Source organism: Macadamia integrifolia, chromosome 5, assembly GCF_013358625.1.
Source record: "Macadamia integrifolia cultivar HAES 741 chromosome 5, SCU_Mint_v3, whole genome shotgun sequence".
In the NCBI taxonomy this organism is placed as follows: Eukaryota; Viridiplantae; Streptophyta; class Magnoliopsida; order Proteales; family Proteaceae; genus Macadamia; species Macadamia integrifolia.
The window spans coordinates 14926115-14945786 of record NC_056561.1 but is presented as its reverse complement, the minus strand read 5'-3'; the positions used below and the strand labels follow the sequence as shown (position 1 = coordinate 14945786).

The 19672-nt window shown below is 34.9% G+C and overlaps 1 non-coding gene across 1 annotated transcript; it reads right to left on the bottom strand.

Moving 5' to 3' along the window:
- Positions 1-14547: 14547 nt before the first annotated feature.
- Positions 14548-14654, bottom strand: LOC122080466. Its single transcript, XR_006140760.1, has one exon. It is a non-coding gene; the product is annotated as a small nucleolar RNA R71 (small nucleolar RNA).
- Positions 14655-19672: the final 5018 nt, after the last annotated feature.

Below are 19672 nucleotides of genomic sequence, written 5' to 3'. Positions count from 1 at the left end.
CGATGGTAAGGTTAGCGACTTTATTGAAAATTTCCATTGGAAATTGCCTAATGTCAGCTCATCCTTATTGCAAAGCATATTTGAGAAGATCCGAGATATCAAAATTCCTTCATATGCCTGTGAGGACATGTGTTTTTAGAGTTTGTATTCTAATAGGGGTTTTAGCTCTAATTCTGCCTGGGAGGACATTAGGACCCGCAATCCTAAAGTTCCATGGGCTTCTCTGATTTGGAGTAAGAAGTTACAGCCAAGAATGTCCATATTTGGGTGGAGGATGGTGCATGGAAAACTCTCAATGGACGAAGCTATTAAAAAAAGGGGCATAGCTTTGGTTTCAAGATGCAGCTTGTGTGGCGTGGAGGTTGAGTCAATAAATCATATCTTCCTTCAATGCTCTTTCGCAGTGGAATTATGGTTGTTCTTCAGTGGATGCTCAATGTGGTTTGAAAGAAATTGGATTCCATGGCTGATTTTTCTTCAATGGTGGAAAAGGAAGCTTCAAATTGTTTGCTGCAAAGAGGCATGGGCTCTGGGGTTAGTTACTGTGGCTGACAACATTTGGCTCGAAAGAAATATAGGTGGCACGAAGGCAAGGCAAGACCGATAAATTTCATAAAGCAAATGATTCTAGAGGATATTAAGTCCTCCAAACCAAGCACCAAAGGAGATGTGAAAATATTCGCTGATGTTATTTGCTGCAGGAAGCTTGGCTTATTGATTCAGAATATGCCTTCTCATCCCATTTTAGAGGTTTATTGGTGTAGACCTCAGGTTAACTGGATCAAACTGAACTTTGATGGAAGCTCAATGGGCAATCCTGGTCGAGCAGGCGTTGGTGGGATCTTTCGTGATCATAATGGAGCTGTTCTAGACTCCTATAAAATTTTTAGGGGGGTCTTAGAGGTTTTCCACGCGGAGGTGGAAGGTCTCATGGTGGGTCTGATGCTTGCTCGAGAAATGAGAATAACTTACTTGTGGGTGGAGACGGATTCTAGTGCAGTTGTGATCTCCCTCCAGAAAAAGAAAATCCCATGGTTCACCATACAAAGATGGATCTTCTTTCAACATTTCTTAGAGGAAATTTCATGGAAAATAACTCACAACTTCAGGAAGGCAAACTCGATTGCAGATTATCTAGCTAGAGATGTAGCAAAGATGGGGATTTCGGACTCAAATATTGTTTTTCCTAACTATATAAAAGAACTGATCAGAAGAGATGCTGAAGGCCGTCCAAATTTTAGATTTTGTTAGTTCGCTTCCCTCTCCCCTGCTGATGGCAACGCCAAAGGTGGGGGCTGAGGTAGCGGTGTTTGTTTGAGTTTTCTCTTTATTGTAATGTGACTTCATTTTTTTTTTTCTTCCTTTTTAATATAATGCATCTTTAGCGGAAAAAAAAAAAACAAGTATAAATCCATTTGTAACTACATCTCTTCTTCAATCCTACCGGGGTTGAAAAAAGTTTTGGACTTTGTTTGTGCATCAGAAAGGTGATTGGTGATGGATCCTCAATCAATTTTTGGTATGACCGCTAGATTAATGGTAAAAGTCCCTATGATATCATATTTGATGGTCAACTTTTCTCTATTAACTTACAGCAAAAGTTTCAAATTTGATTGTAGAAGGACGATGGGCTCTTCTTCTGATTGTTTCGGATGAGATGAAGGCGCTTTGTGATCTTGTGAAGTCCATTCCTCTCCCCATGGTGGCTGTTAAGGATAATAGAGTTTGGTCTCTTTTTGAATCAGGCAAATTCACTGTTTTCTCGACTTGGAATAGCCTTAAAGAGAAATTACCTGCTCTGGCATGGACGAAATTAATTTGGCAAAAAGGGCTACACCCCAGATCTTCACTATTTGGCTGGAGGTTAGTTCGTGGTAGTCTCCCAACCGATGATAAAGTATCGAAGCGCAATATTCCTATGACATCTTGATGTCATCTCTACCTAAAAAATGTGGAATCAATTCATCATATCTTTTTAGACTGTGAATTTACAAGGAAAATTTGGTCTAAATTTTTGAATTTTTTTTTTTTTACCAAAGATGGAGCAGTTCTCCCTCTCTTGAAGAGTTATTCTCTTCTTGGAAGAGAAAAGCTCTAATGGTCTCGATTGGGAAGGTATGGCTTGCTGCAGTTATTTTGATTCCTCACTCGATTTGGAAGGAAAGGAATAATTGACGGTTTGATAATAAATCCCGTCCAGTAGATCATGTGGTAAATTCAATCATTCAAGATTTCCAAGATCTTTCTGAAATGACAAAGATTTACATTACTTCAGTTACTAATTTATTGGTTTCCAAGAAATTTATTATATCAATTTCCCAAGCTCCTTTTGCAAAAATTCTTGAAGTTATTTGGGCGCCTTCTTCATCTGATTGCCTTAAATTAAACATTGACGAATATTTTCTTGGAAATCTAGGTTGTTTTGGGGTTGGTGGCATTATTAAGGACATCAATGGATCTCCAAAGAGAAGTTTAGCAGTCTATGAAGGTGTGGGAACCAACTTCATGGTAGAATTCAACGATTTTTTCTATAGGATGCACATCGCTTCATTGATAAATGCCGTGAATTCGTGGATTGAATGTGACTCGCAGGTTGTGATGAATTGCATCACCAATTGAAAAGTTCTATGGATTTTTCAGCAAAAATGGTGGTTCTATAAAAGGTATTTAGATAGCATTTCATGAAAGATTTCACACTGCTATAGGGTAGGAAATGTGGTAGCCGATAGATTAGCTAAACATGCTACAACAACTTGGTTAACTACAAACTGGAATTCTGCTCCATCCTTCATTTTCCATGACATTATTTGGGACTCAAATATGAGACTAAGATATAGATTATGTTAGCTAGTTTTACCTTTAATTTGATTACCTTTCTGTTGATGGCAATGGCAAAGTAGGGAGGTTATTCAATGGGTTTTTTCTTTCATTCTTTGTGATTGTAATTCCCCATTTATTCAATATATACTTTTCTTGACTTTTAGCAAAAAAAAAAAAAAAAAAAGTAGAAAACTAAAGAAGGAGTAAGTGATTAGTCGTATACTGAGGTAAAGAAGTCCAACCTGAAACTTAAATCATTAGGTGGAGAGCTCCATAGGCATGTGAAGAAATTAAAAATCATAGACGTAACTAATTCTAAATAATTCTCCATAATCACATCACATCTAGAAACACCCTCCCTACATGACATACGTTGCATTCTCGTTGGCTCCTCATTCTAAGGATTAAGGGCTCATTGCACCCGGATAATAATAATAATAATAATAATAAAAGAACTTTATTGTTCTTGCATAGGGAACGCTCAAGGGGCTATGTATGGATGTTCCTACACCAGACTGGCAAGTTCCTCCTACCTAATAATAATAACAATAATTATTAATATAATAATAAATGATCATAAGATACCAATATAGGTGTGATCTCCACATGATTCTTCAAGTTCCATTTGTAAAGGATAATTGATCAATTTTTTTTTAATGTTATTGAGGGCATTATAAGCTTACAGTTTCAATAGTACGACTAAAACTATCATCAAATGAAATTAAGTTACTAGACATACCATTGAAAGATCTTAAATAGCTTGGACGTAATCATTTCCGATTGACTTTTTGATTCTCGGATCACTTTATACGAAATGACTACTTAAAATCATTGATGAAAGATCATGAAGAGCAAGAACTTTATTATCATTCAAGGCATAGAAAATTGGGCCCTTATTATTCAATGTTATTACATTTTTGTTATCAAACTTTTCTTTCGTATATTCAGTAATAAGCATATTCCTATGACTTTTAATGATATATATTTATATATATTTTTGATAATTTTACTGATGTACTCTAGCTTTGGATTGATTTTCAGTTATTTGTTACAAAATCTCTCTACCATCATGGATTGACCAAAAGCATCAATAATGGTAAACATTAAGGAACAAACGTTTTCTGGTTCCATAGGATTCCTCTTTTTATTTATTTTCTTTAATTCAGTTCACTTTAATAAATTTCATTTTTACCAAAAAAAAATTAAATTAAATCAGTTACTCTTTTAATAAATGCACAAATTTGGAGAGGTCCCACCCTATTATTATTAGGACATCACACATTTACATGTACGTGAAAGGATCATGAAATTCTTACCCAAAAAAATAAGAAAAATAAAGGATCATGAATTGAAGGTAAGCTTGGAAAACTGCTCTAATACCATGTTAGATTCTAACATGGAAGTTTAATTATACGGTGTTCATATGTTATGAAGACATAAAAATCTCATTACTAACGGAAGTGTGATTTTAAAAATTATTTATTTTTTAGAAAAAATAATACTACCTAATTATGCGCCTCTAGCCTAAACATAGAGCTATGTAAAAGACAGCATTGCCCTCCGTCGTCGTCGATGCCTCCATGGTTATTTCATTGGTCCGTGTGTTGAGTTAGTAACTACACGACAAGGTAGCAATCCCTCTCCTTTTTTCCCCTAACAACGTTTCCCCAACAACTTGTGTTTCATGTCATATACAAGATCGTCTTAGGTATTGATTTGGGTACCCATATTGGTCTCCCCTTATACATGTCGATATCGATATTGATATCAATACGGATCAATCCTATCAGGCCAGTTGGACCATTTGGCCTTTGAAAATACTTACACTTTAATTTTTAGGATCATTTTCCTCTCTCCTATTCCGATACCAACGCTATACTATTGATATCTTATTAATATCGGATACCAATGATACCAATACCTAAAACTGTGGTCCTATCGGTTCAAAGTAAAAAATGAAGGGCCTTTTTATCCTTTAATATCTAAGCAGTTTTTTTTTGGGTAAGTAATATCTTAGCAGTTAGTGTATACTCCCTAGTATCTTTAGTAGAAGATCCTTTTCTTGTTGTACAAGAAACAGTTTTATTTGAAAGAGACCGTTAGTTCAATCAAAAGGGTAAGTAGATCCTCCAATTAAGAGTTAAAAGACTTAAGACAGCCATTCTTGACCATTTTGTGGACCTATTCATTTAGACATAACTTTAAGAGATTTTTTTTTTTTATTAACAATTTTTTGTCATTCAAGAACCCTAAAAATGCAACAAATTGCTATCCAATATGCAAAATTATTGTTTTCCACTAAAAATTTTTATTATTGATTGAGACGATTAATGTTCTAAAAGATCATCCAACATGTGATAACCTGTAGGGAAATCTCAAAACCACAATAGTAGCTGAAATGAGTAATAATACAGATTATTTATTATTTATTTTTTAATTTATTTCTTGATTGAGAGTAATATAGAATTGACACCTGAATTAACGGTGGGGCATTTTGATTGATTAAACAGAATTTGATGGAGTCTTAAAGCATATAAGAAAGAACTCATTAATTCTAATAAATCCTCACATATTTTGGTGGAGAAATTATTTCCACACCCATAGTACACTTATTTAAGATCATAAATGTTCTTAACCTTATAGTGTGAAGTCAATAATACTTCATTATTCCCAATTACTCTATCTACACAATTGAACTCCTTTATTTACCTGACCGTGAGTGTCGAAAAACTTATTATTTTTTTTTTTGGGTAAACACAAAACTTGATATTTTTTCCAATTTATTAGAATGATCTGTAAAAAAAAAAAAGGTGATAGACGCTGTTGAGAAGGCAGTACAGACATGCAATCTTATATCATCCATACATGAAGATAGGTGTAATGCATTCATATATGGCAGGTGGCCATAGAGAATAAGACTGTTAGAATAAAGCAAAAGCTAGACCCGTTGTTTGAGCTACTAAGCAATTCTAACCTAGCTTGGCTTATCATAAAGTTTTAGATATATCTAACTTAAATGATAGCCATAAAACCTAGTTTAATTACATTTCTTGTGTCATAAATAATGGACGATTTCCTAGGTTATGATTTTTTTTTGATATACAAGGTGTCTAGAACTTTAACCCGACTAGTCCTTGGGGTCACTGTGATACCGCTTACATAGGATCAGGTTAGTTCAAGATGGAAACTCTCGTGCAGTGTTGATTATGAGACCTTGTTTCTTAAGGCGGAGTACTGTGTTCCCTCCAAGCCAACTAGAATAATATTATCCATAATATATTTCCTAGAAACAAAGACTGCTTAATATGGAAAAATTAACAAATCCGAAAAAAGTTACAACAAATTTTAGCAATCATCTTACATGATACATTACATAAACTAATCGGTCTAAAATCTTCAACTAAAATAGCATCAAGCTTTTTACGTATAAATTAATTCCAAAAGGTAGAATGTAACTACAAAAGATATCAACAACAAAATTAATTAAATCAAACTTCAATTCACCAAATCCCAAAGCTGATGATAAAAACAGTCGTGAAATGTGTCACAACCCAAGGCATTAAAAGATCCAACACAAAAAACAACCTCTCTAATCCATCCTTAGTTGGAAAAACTACATAACAAATTTAATTATAGAGTGGGAGACAATGCGGGAAAACAAGATTTCTACCAAAGATGGATCTAGAGGATTAGAAATGATGCAAATTTCCTTGAGATGATCATCAAACTCCTTAGCAATTTCAGGAGCACTCGCTAATTTATAACCATCCCCATCAAAAACAAATTCAATTTTAAGCTTCCTTAGATTATGTCTCTTTACAACACGACAAAATCATAAGTTACAGTCCCCATCCTTAAGATAACATTGCCTGGATTTTTTAAACTACAAGATTTCTTCAGCATCTAAAACCCATTTAATAATTTTTCACTTAATTTTCGTAGGAATGTTGTACCAAAAAAAAAAAAATCGTAGGAATGTGTCACAAGAAGATAAAATATTTTTGAGTAATCTGATGGGGGTTAAAGTGATGATGGAGGAGGCAGTATATCTGGGTACAACTCTCTTTCACCCTAAAACAAGAGCATCAATTACATATATTCTGTTGTTAAATGGAGTGAGAAACGATTGGCCTTTCACCCATGCAGGTCATATTGTCTTGATTCAGTATGTCTTGTCTACCATCCCCACTTACTGGATGATCAGTTTTTCTTTTCAGGAAGGTTTGTAGCAAACTGGATTCTATTGAAGCCTTTTTTTTTTCTTTAGAAAGTGAAACTGGCCTTGATTTAAGATACGCATATAAACACAATATGGAGCTTTTAGTTAACCTTGCATGGAGATTATTGAATGATGATAGGGGTTTAACGAAAAAAAAAAAAAAAAATTTGTGGTGAGCGATTAGGTGCAGTGAGCATCCAACAGTTAGGGGTGCATGCTCGAGTTCTCCCAGCCGTTAGATACTCACTGTACCTCACCGCTCATTGATCCAGACATGGGGTTTTATGATCTAGTTTATTACATGCTAAATATTTTCATAATAAATTTTTTACTAGACTTGTTAGTTCAATCAATTAATAAAAAGTACTTGGGCATGAAACAATATTGTAAGTCTGATTCTTTTACTGAAACAAATGATATGTATTCGTATTGATGATGGAGTCACTACTAAAATTTGAGAGGAAACGTAAATTCCAAGGCTGCTTGGGTTTTGTTCAGCAACTTCATTCTTTAAGCATCATTTTTTCGACAAGCTACACGACGTTATTACGAATAGGGATTAACGAAATGTTTTCTTAATAATATTTTATCTTATTATGCTAGAAGATATATATGTTTTTCCTTTTATATATTTAAGGAAAAAAGATTGTCACGTTGCTAGAGTGCAATTTTCCACTTACATGGATATTTTTTGCTCTCTGACTCTGAATGATTGGGTCTATAAAATGATAATACTTTTTCTTAAGACAGTCGTTAGTGTGATATGCAAATGTATAATGATCTCTCCCTGAAGGGTCTTTCATGCCAAAAACAAAATTGGTGTGGTGTGCAAATTTCTCTCCATATTGACAGCATGGTAAACATTGTCCCTATATTTAATTAGATTTTTTATATCTTAATGAATTTCAAATGTACCTATATCACTCTAGATCTAGTCTTTCTACCACCCTAACCATATGTAACAGCCCTAAAAGTGGTGGTGTGCAGAGGTTTCTTTATAATAAAACATCTAGGTTAAGTCCTAAACAAATTAACTTCATTTGCTTGCTCTTCAAAGATAAAATAAAGAATGAACAAATTGGAACAAACTTGAGATTGTTGTCCCATATTCATGAAAGTCGTGAGGAACTCATTTGATAAGTTGAGTATACTTGCTTATCAAGTTGGTCTACCTCAACCATGGGTGTGGTAGTTAATCGTCATATTGCTAATCTTCCACAAAATCAGTAATGAGAAATTATTTTTATTAATCAACTTAATAAAAGGAAATTCCCTATTCCATATTATTATTATTTTAAGATAAGAAAATGAGATTTATTAAGAATGCATGAAAGAACACACAATGGCCTGAGAACAGTCCAACAACAAAGGTCAACTCTCTGATAATGTGGTTGCCTTCTGTTCCGAGTGTGTGCAATGCGAACTATCCATTAAGAATTTTATCAAGCACGTTGATTATGAGATCTTCATACATTTATTGCCTACAATAATGCTGGCCAAAGGAGGAAAGGGGGGAACAGATCATTTTCTTAATTTTAGTACTTAAAAAAAATAATATATATATATATATATATATAATCAAGGAATCACTAAATTTTTAATATGATACATCCCTAGTACTAACGAATAACCAAAAATTCTTATGATTAATTCATGTATTCAAGAAATCGGTTTTCAAAACTTTCAAAATATGATTAAATATAATTTTATAGACAATATTTTGTAATACTAAATTACTCTTATCAATTCAGGTATATTACAAGTAATTAAATACAAAATTAAATAAAAAAAAGATTTATAAAGACATTTATGTAATTTCAAATATGACACTTCAACGTCAGAGTTCCTATCTCGCATAGGAGCCTAGAAGTACTCATGGATATTAGGGATGAAGAAGGAAAGAAAAATGGGTTTTTTTTTATAACTCACGTTGTAAGCATATCGGATCAGATTGGACGATCCCATTCGTGTAGTCCGTTCCAATTAAGGATCCACTAATATGACCCTATTTCGATCACGGATTGAGATCGGTGACAGCCGATACTAATCGTTTCGTTTCAATTTTTAAAAATTTTCTCACTTTAAAGTTTTCCATGCCACTAACGTGAGGAAATCTTCCAAACCACACCAATCATGGTACTTGAAATAATCTCACTAGTGACAGTAGGTACATAAGGGTTGAGAGGAAAGAAAGAGTGTCAGTCCACGTGGTAAAATATGAAAAAGATTTGGAAAAGTTTTCTTCTTCTTCTTCTTTTTTATTTTATTTTATTTTATTTTTTTTGAAATTTCATCAACAATGGCTAGGTGTCTCCCTGCCCCCTCATCATATGGATTATCTTATTTTCTTGTTCTTCTTACATATATTGGTTAACCTCAAGTCATAGTAATTTTTATTTTTTTTTGGTAAATAAGTCATAGTACTAGTTCCTCGTAACATATTTAATTATTTTTTTTCCCGTGCAATTATTAGCACATTGATTGATTGCCTGATTTTAAAATAATTAAAATAAGTAAGAGAGGATCAATGTTGAAAAATAATAGAGCTTTCATTGTTTTAATCACTCCTTAAATTTTGGTTTTATCAAATAGATTACTAAGGACAGAAGGCATTACGGACGGAAGGCGTAAAAAAACCTTGAGAAACCTTGAGTCTTTTCTTCGTAATTGTCAACATAATTAGGCTCGACATTTAAGTCTATACGTTCCCAACAAACTAGTTGATACCCACATTTGTTAGAATAAGACAGTCCTTAATTAGTTTATGTCACACAATTCACATAGAAGCATGAATCGTTTTCCCCAGAATTTGACACTAATGAGTAGTACTGGTGAGAAAAGCTGTGTTAGCTTCGCAAAAGTTTTGTTTCCATCTAAGAACAAAGTTTCCCTTGACCTTCACTTTCCAATCCAAGGGTAGGAGATCTTGCCTCCCCTTCCCTCAATTGAGTGGCCCTGAGGGTGCGCGGTGAACGGGATGGAAATAACATTAGGGAAACATGGTCCTATATATAAGGAAAAAAGAAAATTACAACTTAATAGTAGACTGTGAAAAGATGCCGTATGTTTAAGCATATGCAACACTATCAAGTAGTGTACTTTCTCCCACATAATAAAATTGCAAAATGAGATATAGAACCTTACCAAACCCAAAATTCTATAATTTCAAACAGAATCATTTTAACACAATATAGTATATGTGTGCGTGTTAAAGTCTTCCGTCTTAGATGGACTTTTAGCTTTGTCTGAAGCAGGGACCAGCATTCATTAATCAACCATGTGCATAACCATAAACTGTTAACGGCACCCAATGACATTTTCATCCATCCATAAGCATGCCTTGTATCAGTACTTTTCATATTATAAAAGGATGTTAAATGCATGTTGATCTTAAGTATCATAAATACAGATCAATGCGCAAGAAATCTACATCCTCTCTCCTTTAATTAAAAAAAAAAAACCTTAATCGGTCGTGTGGCTTCTATGCTAGTGCGCAAGCCAATGAGAGAGCAGGTAACTACAACGACCACATAAGGGTAGGGTGGTCTTTTCATGCAGTCTATGTCTGGACATAGAGGGCACGACCAAGATTCAAAAATCAGACACATTATGATTCTATGCGAAAGCAATTATCTCACATCGAGTGTGAATGACCCGATGTAAAAATATATAAGGATTTAAGCACCCCTCATTTTAACGACTGACTTCTAAAAATGAATTTTACCCAAATCCCGAATCATCAAGTCCAACCAATTCTAACCGATTTTTAAGATAATTTGAATCCAATACAATAAAGACAAACTTTTTACTTGATGCTAAGTTTTTAAACATTAAATGCATAAGCTTCTCGGTCAACTTACGACTCTTGTTGCAACCAATAATTATAGTTGGGATATTTTGAGTTTGTGGTTTTAGGCTTTTAGCCACCACATATTACACTATCACACATTAATTCCAATGTCCTCCCTCTCTTTCTTTTCCCTTCTCTCTGGGTCCAAAAACCAGCCGATAAGAGTATAATGCTTCCCGCATGTGGGTCTTTTATAAGCTGGCTTGTCCTTCTCTGCCCAACTAGACTCATTAAATGATTCCACTCCTTAGCCTGAACCTTAGTTGTGGAACTTGGAAGTCTTTATCTTTCTTTTCTGTCAAGGGCCCTATGCTAAAAATTAAAAATGAAAGTAAAATCAGTACACGTGATTGTACATTTACATCAACTTTACTTCAAGCCAAACGTCCCCACTGAAAAGTACTTTCATTCCCTTCCCCAAACTCTTTTAACTTCACTTCTGAACTTGTGAGATTTTTGCTTTCCAAAATATGCAGATCTCAACCGTTAAAATGGCATCACAGCATGAAAAGTAATATTTTTCTCATTACTATGCATAGTGAGGTATAATGTTCCACTATTTATCACATTTATAGTGTATGGGATTAGTCCATGTGATAAAGGAACAAGCATGCATCTCATTAGTACAATTTCAGTATGAACAAAAGAACTAGCTAAAATTAAAGAAAATGTCATTTTGTATTTTAAATTTATGTCAAAATAGTGGTATTTAAGAAATTTTACTAAAACTTTGAATCAAAGTTGGAGCAACTTTACTTGCTTACATTGGACTATATTTGGCTATTGAGATGTATATATGATCCTCTATCACATGAATTAACCCATGTAATCTCAACATGCAAATAGTGAAGCATTATAGTTCATTAGGCATAGTGAAGTCTAGAAATACCCTTTTTTTAAGCCTCACAATTTTAGGGGTGTAAAGCTTTCTATCTGGGAGCACTATCCCTGGACCAGTATAGGGGCCAATGAGAGCCCTCATGGATGGGTTTTCATCTCTCATAGAAGGCAGACCAATCATTTCATAGGGATCTATGTTTAGGCGCCTTTTTTTTCCGATATTCATGTTCTTGTTCCATGATGAGCACATTTATGTGCGAAATCTTAGGTAGTAAAGTAGGCATTTTACATATTTAGAATTGAGCTACCTTGGGTTTTACTTTCTTTTTGCAGGTTTTGTATTTTAAAGGCCTTAAATATTATCGGGCGTCATATTTCTCCAACAACAACTACCAAGTGTAGTTTGTGAACTATGGTATGCAAAATTTCCTATCTTACCAAGAGGTCTTAATTTTAAATCTCATGGTTGTCTTTTTTTTGGAGAATTTTGTTGAAGATTTCCTGCTTTTCACTCACTTAAGCACTAAGGACAAGAAGGAGATTTTCACATCAAATTAGAAGATTGTCCATCTTCAAAGCAAGAAAAATCGTGGGAGGGGTTTCTTGCGCAAGAAGAGGAAAATAAATAAATAAATAAATAAATCTTGTCCAAATCTTCTCTCTCCTCCACATCATCACTAGAAGATTGTCCAAATCGCACAAAGCAAGAAAGAAAATCATCCAAGAAAAAGAAAAATCAGCCAACAGGGGATGCACAAAATTTCTCCAAGTTTATTTCTCTCTTCTCTCTTCTCTCTTCTCTCTCCTCCACCTTACCACTTTTGGTCTCAAAAGATCTCACCTACCAATTGTGGGTTTCTCCCTTTTAGGAAAGAGAAATTTGTTACCCTACCTCCCCATTCCTTATAAATAAAACTCATGTAAGAGGAAAGGGGACACTTCATTCTTCTTCTAAGGTTTTTTTTTTCAGTTGTTCTCTCTCTCTCTCTCTCTCTCTCTCTCTCTCTCTCTCTCTCTCTCTCTCTCTAGTTTTAGTTCTTCTTTGTTTTTGCTTTAATCACTTTTGTAATAGCTTTTTTATTTTAATTAATGCAAACACTCTTTTATTTTTATTCAACCTTTTATGTTTATGATTTATGCAATTGAGTTATAATTTTTAAGTCATAGTTCTAGGCTTAGATCTAGGTGACAAGATCATGAGCTGTGGAGCATCTCTTTTTTATGTTTAGTTTTTTTTTTTTCAATATTTGTTTTCTCCAGGTTTAAAAATTTTATATTTGCTTCATTCTAGATCTGGTTTTTAGGGTTGGCAGTATCTCAAATCGTCCAAGCTTTCAAGTTCAAACGTTGATTCAGGTAGATAGGTTTCTTCAATAGTCTTCTTTCCCCCTCTCATTCCCTCTTCTAACTACCCTTTCTTTTTTAATTTAAGATTTTAATTTCAGTCGTTACATTATTGCTTTCCTTTCCCCCAAGGTTCATGGCTAGTGTATGTGTTGGCTTTGCCCCTTCTAGCCATAGAACCATCATTTTATTGTTTTTATTTTAATTGCCTCCCTTTCCCCAAAGTCAAGTAGAGTAGCCCTTGTAAGAGTGACTCTCTGGCCAAGTAGGGAAGTTCATATTATGATGCATCCCTTGGGTTAAGTAGAGAAACCTACTTGTGAGCCTCTCTCTAGCATTATCTCATTTCTTTCACTTTATTTTTATTTTAACATTTTTTCCTTTCATTGCTTTTTAATTACGTGGGTTTTTTATTTTCAATTATTTATTTATTTAATTTTAATTGCGTGGCTTGCGTATTTAAATTTTTAGATGATGAATGGTTAGGATGTTATTTTAGATACATATGTTTAGGACGGTAGTTAGAATTAGATCACAACCATTAATCAGTTCACTTTCACATTATTAAAAGAAGCCAAAAATAAAGTGGTTGCTCTCCCTGACTCGTAGCTACACTTCTCCTTACGCTTGCGGTTACATTTTAAATCATAATAAGTTTTTGACACCATTGCCGGGGAGATAGTTTCATGTTTTTTTACGCTTTCTTTTGGTAAATCAAAGTAGTTTGTTTGATTTGCTTTGTTTTTGTTTTTCTTTTATTGAATTCCTGAGAAGAACAACCTGCAATACTAATTGTATCAGTGGAGGTCGCCAAGCCTCGCAGTATGATAAAGACAATTGTCGCCCTGTAGCAGTACCATAGGAATTAACCTGAGCAACCCTGGATCCCTGTCAATAAGCTAAAAAAAAAATAAATAAATAAATAAAAGAAGTTTTTCTTTCCATTCTTTTGTGCTTGGCTTACTCTAGTTGTGGGTAGTTTTCTGTTGCATGAGTGTTAGGTGGGTACGTAATACTAAGAATCGGTTAAAAAGAAGAGATCCAACAAGTAGTGACGCTATATTTGCTCTCTTTAAAACCTTTCAATATGGGAGATCAACAACAAAACCCTCCACCTAAATCTCTGAAAGATAGGTTCTACCCTGCTAGAATAGTCCAACCTTCCTGCATAATTCTACCGTAAGCCCAAGGCAATAATTTTGAGCTCAAATCTCAATACATCACTATATTGACCCACTTCCATGGGCTGACCTCTGAGGATGCATACCTAATTCTAAGGGAATTTGAAGAGGTATGTGTTCTAATTAAGATCCAACCGTTTTTTGATGATGCTATTAAGCTGAGGTTAATCACTTTTGCATTAAAAGACCAAACTAAGAAGTGGTTGTATGGATTACCTACAAATTCCATAACCACATGGGAGAAATTCACAGTTGCCTTCCTCAAGAAATTTTTTCCAACTCACAAGACTAATAAGCTTTGAAGTGATATCCTTCAGTTTAGGCAAAAACCTAGTGGGTCCTTTTTCAAACATATGGAGAGATTCAAGGATCTACTCCAAAAATGCCCTCACCATGGCCTAGACTTATGACATTTATGTCAAATAATTTATTAGGTTATTGATTACCCAACTAAATAAATGATAGAGTCTATGTGCCTTAAGGGATTCACATCCTTTATAGATGAAGGAAAGACATAGAAATTCTTACTTGACTTAGCTGACAAAACCCGTGAGTGAGAATCAACCCAAGAGAGTGAAAGAACCATAGGAGAAAAATGATATTTTATGGATAGGATAGTAGCCAAGGAAGCCTATTTGGATAGCCTAATCAAGAGGATTGAGACTATTGTTCCTAAAGAGCTATCATCAGTCAATTTGGTTAAGATTTGTGCTTGATGCCAGTCCCCTGGACATGTCATAGAAAAATGCCCCAACACCTCTGGGGGCACTTCCAATGAAAGTGTGAAAGCCTTATATCAGAATAATCCATATAGTAACACTTATAATCCAGGATGGAAAAATCACCTAAATTTCTCCTAGAACCATAGCAACCAAGCAGGGCCTTCCAATTTTTATAATCAAGGTTAACCTGGACCCCAAAGGCCTCCCTTTGCACAACAATCTTTTTTTCAAAATACTTTTCTTAGGCCAAATGTAGGACCTCATGCTAGTTTTCCTAAGGCCCCTCTCCTATGATCTTATCAGCAATCCCCTGGGTTTACCAACACTGGAGAGGCAAGTAGAATGAGTGACTTGAAAAGAAATATGGTCCTCCTCATGACAAGCTATCAAAATCTTACGAGAGAATTCACCCAAGTTGTCTCAATTATGAGTGAGAGGGAGAAGTGAATTTTACCCAGTCAACCAGAGCCTAACCCTAGGCATTATCAGCCTGTTAGTTCACAAGCACCAACTAATGCACTACTAAATATAATACAAGGTCAGACCTAACAAGGGCCCTCCAACCAATGCAATGTTGTTTATGCCCTTAGGAGTGGTAGAGAGTATCGAGTATTTTTAAATCTTCCTCATCCATTACTCCTGTTAACTCTCCTTCAGTTGAGGACACAAGTGTGCCTCTTGTTCCAGGTTCGTCTGATGAACCTAAAGATTCTTTTAAAACTAAAGATGATTTGGTTGAGAAAAAAAAATATAATTCTTCTGAAAAATGATAAATCCCTAACAGTCCTTATGTTTCTCCTGTCCAATTTTCTAATCGTTTGATAAACAAAATAAACACTGCTTACATGGATAAAATTTTAGAAATCTTCAAAAAGGTAGAAGTGAACATCAAATGTTTTGGATGTCATATCCCATATCCCCGCCTATGCAAAGATCCTGAAAGATTTGTGTACACACAAACGTATCACTAGTATGCCCAAAAAGATATTCTTGGCAGATAACATTAATTCCATAATTACTTAGCCTATAGTAGCCAAGTATAAGGATCCAAGGAGCCTTACCATAGCTTGTGTCATAGGAAACACCTGTATTGAGCATGTCTTACTTGACTTTGAAGCAAATGTGAATCTTTTGCCTTACTATATGTATAAGTAACTAGGATTGGGAGAATTGAAAGCCACTGGAACTACTCTTCAGTTGGCAGATAGGTCTGTTAAGATTCCTAAAGGGATTGTTGAGGATGTCTTACTAAAGGTGGGGGAATTTATTTTCTCTGTTGATTTCATTGTGTTAGATATTAAGCTCTTCTCAACCAAGGATGAGATCCCAATAATTCTAGGAAGACCATTCTTAGCCACCAGTAATGCATTAATCAATTATCAAAATGGTTTCCTAAGGTTATCTTTTGACAACCAAACTATTGAGTTTAACATATTTATCGGCTAGCAACCACATATGGAAGAAGATATCAATATGCTTGAGAATTTTCTGGATTTTTCTGATGATTTAATTATCAACTTTGATATTGATTTTGATTCAGAATTCTAAGAGTATATGAATGAGTTGAACGATGATAGTAAAAATTTCTTTTCTGAAGTCTTGAGTCTTCACACACCTGTGGAGCCCTTAGGATCCCTTTCCAATTTCATTCCCAAACCTTCCATAGTTGAGCCCCCTAAGCTAGATCTTAAATAGTTGCCATCTAATTTGAGGTATGCTTTCCTAAGGCCTAATCAGACTCTTCCTGTAATAATTTCTTCAAATTTGACTTTTAGCCAGGAAGAGGAGTTACTTAAAGTGTTAAAAGACAATAAGAAAGCCCTAGGTTGGACCATGACTGACATCAAGGGTATAAGTCTTTCTATTATGCAACATCATATATATCTTATAGATGAGTCTAAACCATCCACGGAACCTCAAAGAAGAGCTAATCCTGTGATGATGGAAGCTATTAAGAAAGAGATCCGAAAGTGCTTAGATCATGGAATAATTTATCCTATTTCTATTAGCAAATGGATAAGCCTAGTTCATGCAGTGCCCAAGAAGTCTGGTGTTACTGTAGTTCCTAATGCCAATAATGAACTGATTCCAACCCGTGTCCAATCAGGGTGGAGAGTATGCATAGACTATAGGAAACTTAATGTGGTAACCTAAAATGACCACTTCCCATTGTCATTCATTGACCAGATGTTAGAGAGATTAGCGGGATATGAATATTATTGTTTTCTTGATGGATATTTTGGCTATAACCAGATCATAATTGCTTTAGAAAACCAACATAAGACCACATTTATATGTCCATATAGAACATTTGCTTACAAGCGTATGCCCTTTGGGCTTTGTAATGCCCTTGCTACGTTCCAATGACGCATGCTGAGCATCTTTTCTGACATGGTCAAAAAAATCTTAGAAGTATTTATGGATGAGTTTTCAATTCATGGGAATTCTTATTCTGAGTGTCTTCACCAGGTTTCCCTAGTTTAAAAAGGTGCATATCTAAGAATTCGGTTTTGAATTGGGAGAAATGCCATTTTATGGTTAGATCTAATATTGTTTTAGGCCATGTAATATCTAAGGAGGGAATTAAGATAGATAGAGCCAAAGTGAATTTAATTGATGATTTATCACCTCCTCAATCTATTAAGGACGTCTGATCTTTTTTAGGGTATGTGGGCTTCTATAAAAGGTTTATTAAGAACTTTAGTCAGTTAGACCGACCTCTCATTTCATTAATTGTCAAAGATCAAACTTTTAAGTTTTTTAAAGAGTGCCTAGAATCCTTCAAGCAACTTAAGAAGGAGTTGACCAATGCACCCATTGTTCAACCACCTGTTTGAACTGAACCTTTTGAACTGATGTGTGATGCTTCAGATTTTGCTATGCGGTTTTAGATCAAAGGATTATTAAGTTACCCACTGTCATTTACTATGCTAGTAGGACCCTAAATGATGCACAATTCAACTATATAACCACTAAAAAAGAATTTTTAACTGTTGTGTTTGCGTTAGAAAAGTTTTGGTCTTACTTAGTTAGGTCATATGTGGTGTTGTACACTGATCATTCCGTTCTTAGATACCTAGTTCAGAAGAAGGATGTCAAAACCCATCTCATTAGGTGGGTTTTACTTTTACAAGAGTTTGATTTGAAAATTAAGGATAAGAAAGGAGTTGAAAACCTAGTTACAGACCATTTATTTCGGCTTCTCAATTCCTTGGTTGTCGATTCTCTAGTCAACAAGAATTTTTCAGATGAACAGTTACTTGCAATGTCCAGTGAACCATGGTTTGCTGACATTTTCAACTTCTTAGTTTCAGGTGTGACTCCGGATCACTGGTCCACCCAAGATAGGTATCGTTTCCTTTCCCAAGTTAAGCATTTCTTTTGGGACGATCCTTAGCTTTTTAAAGTTTATCCTGACCAAATATTCAGACGTTGTGTGCCTGATCATGGGCAACACTCACTTTTATCTTTTTGCCATGATCATGCATGTGGTGGATACTTTGGACCTAAGAAAATTGCTGCAAAGGTTGTCCAATGCTGATTTTGTTGGCCCATTCTTTTTAGAGATGCTTTTGATTTTTACAAGGCTTGTCTCGTCTACCAGTCTTTTGACCATATCAATAAGAGGAACATGATGCCCCTCAATCCCATTTTAATTGTTAAGATCTTTGATGTATGGGGCATCGATTTTATGAGACCATTCCCTAATTCCTTTAGGAATTTGTATATATTTTTGGCAGTTGATTATGTTTCTAAATGGACAGATCTAATGACCACAAAGTGGTGGTCCAGTTTCTCAAAGAAAATATCTTTTCCTGCTTTGGTATACCACGTGCAGTAATTAGCGATAGAGGTACTCATTTTTTTAATCGGTCTTTTGAGGCCTTAATAAAAAAGTATTGAATCACCCATAAGTTATCTACCTCTTATCACTCAAAAACTAGTGGCCAAGTGGAAGTTTCTAATAGGTAGATTAAACAAATCTTGGAGAAAACTGTTAATCCCAACCATAAGAATTGGTCCCTTAGGCTCATTAATGCCTTGTGGGCCCATCGGATTGCATTCAAGACCAACCTTGGTTAGTCTCCCTACCGTTTGGTGTATGGGAAAGTCTATCACTTACCAGTTGAGTTAGAGTATAAGGCCTTTTGGGCCATCAAAAAGCTCAGGTTTGATTTGTCTGATGTGAGAATTTAGTAGGATCTGACTATTTGAGTTGGAGGAACTTAGGAATGATTCCTATAAAAGTTTTACGATTTATAAGAAAAATACCAAAGCCTTTCATGATAAGCACATTCTACGTAAATCTTTTGCAATTGGTGATAATGTCTTATTGTACAACTCTCAATTGCATCTTTTCTCTGGTAAGCTTAGCTCCCAATGGAATGACCCATTTATTATCCATAATGTATATCCCCATGGGGATGTGGAGATTCTGAATCCAGGAATAAGGGTAATTTCTAGTAAGCTTAGCTCCCAATGGAATGGCCCATTTATTATCCATAATGTATATCCCCATGGGGATGTGGAGATTCTGAATCCAGGAACAAGGGTAATTTTAAAAGTTAATGGCCAGCATTTGAAACCGTTCCTCGAGTTTCTTACTACTGGTAGTGAAGAGGTCATTGATTTCCATGAACCTCTTTACACTGATGACTAATTTTTAATCAGGTATGACCCCTTGCATTGTCTTCGC